Source organism: Mandrillus leucophaeus, unplaced genomic scaffold (assembly GCF_000951045.1).
Source record: "Mandrillus leucophaeus isolate KB7577 unplaced genomic scaffold, Mleu.le_1.0 Scaffold1806, whole genome shotgun sequence".
In the NCBI taxonomy this organism is placed as follows: domain Eukaryota; kingdom Metazoa; phylum Chordata; class Mammalia; order Primates; family Cercopithecidae; genus Mandrillus; species Mandrillus leucophaeus.
In genome coordinates, this window is record NW_012101817.1 from 44,107 (window position 1) to 44,972 (window position 866).

Genomic DNA, 866 nt, shown 5'->3' on the forward strand with positions numbered 1-866 from the left:
GGATCAGGTGCTTAGTGTTAGGTAGACACAGTTGAGTCCACGAGCACTCCAAGGTAAAAACTCATTAAAAAAATCACCAGGGTAAGACTTGGGACTTATATATATATTTTTTTTGTTTTCGGTGAGTTTGTATTTTTTCATGGTGGTCATATCCTCATCTATATTAAAGTACAGCAGACTTAATTTGAGTATCTGGCAGTAGAGAAGGTCAGGCCCCAAAGAATGCAAAGTGGCTTCTCAGCTACAACCTCAGTTCACCCAAAAGGGAGTCCTTCACTGTCACTCACTTATAGTAGGCAAATGTTTTCACTTGCTCTCAGGTAAAGTACTCCTAAGAGCTGGGCAGCGTCTTTATCAAAGACTGAAAGAATGGTGACTAGAAAAGGCAGATTAGAACAAAAGAAAAAAGTTATTAGAGGTAACCAACATAATTGATAAAAATGAAATGGTTTCATGATTTCTCTTATGCCAAAAAGCATAGAAAATCTGTTATTATTATATTTCCTGTTGTGATCTAAAATAGGTTAAAAGTGGCCTTAACTACATTAGGGTAGTTTTGTTTTGCTTCTGGGAATGCTGAAAAAAACTCAACTTGTTTTGATTTCATATTGTCTGAAATGAGCTGAAGAAAATTAGTTAAACCACACAATCTGGGTTGTTTGTCAGGCAGATGATAGGCTAACATTTGCCAACTGCCCGTGGTGCCAGAAGCATGAAGTGTGGTGGGTGTGTCAGTGCCCCTGACAACCTCTGTTTTACAGAATGCTCTTGCACTAGAGACTTAGAATGACCTATACTTAAATTCCTGGGATATTTCATATGCCTGGTGATTTGACATTCACTCATTCTCAGGAACGAGTGGTTCA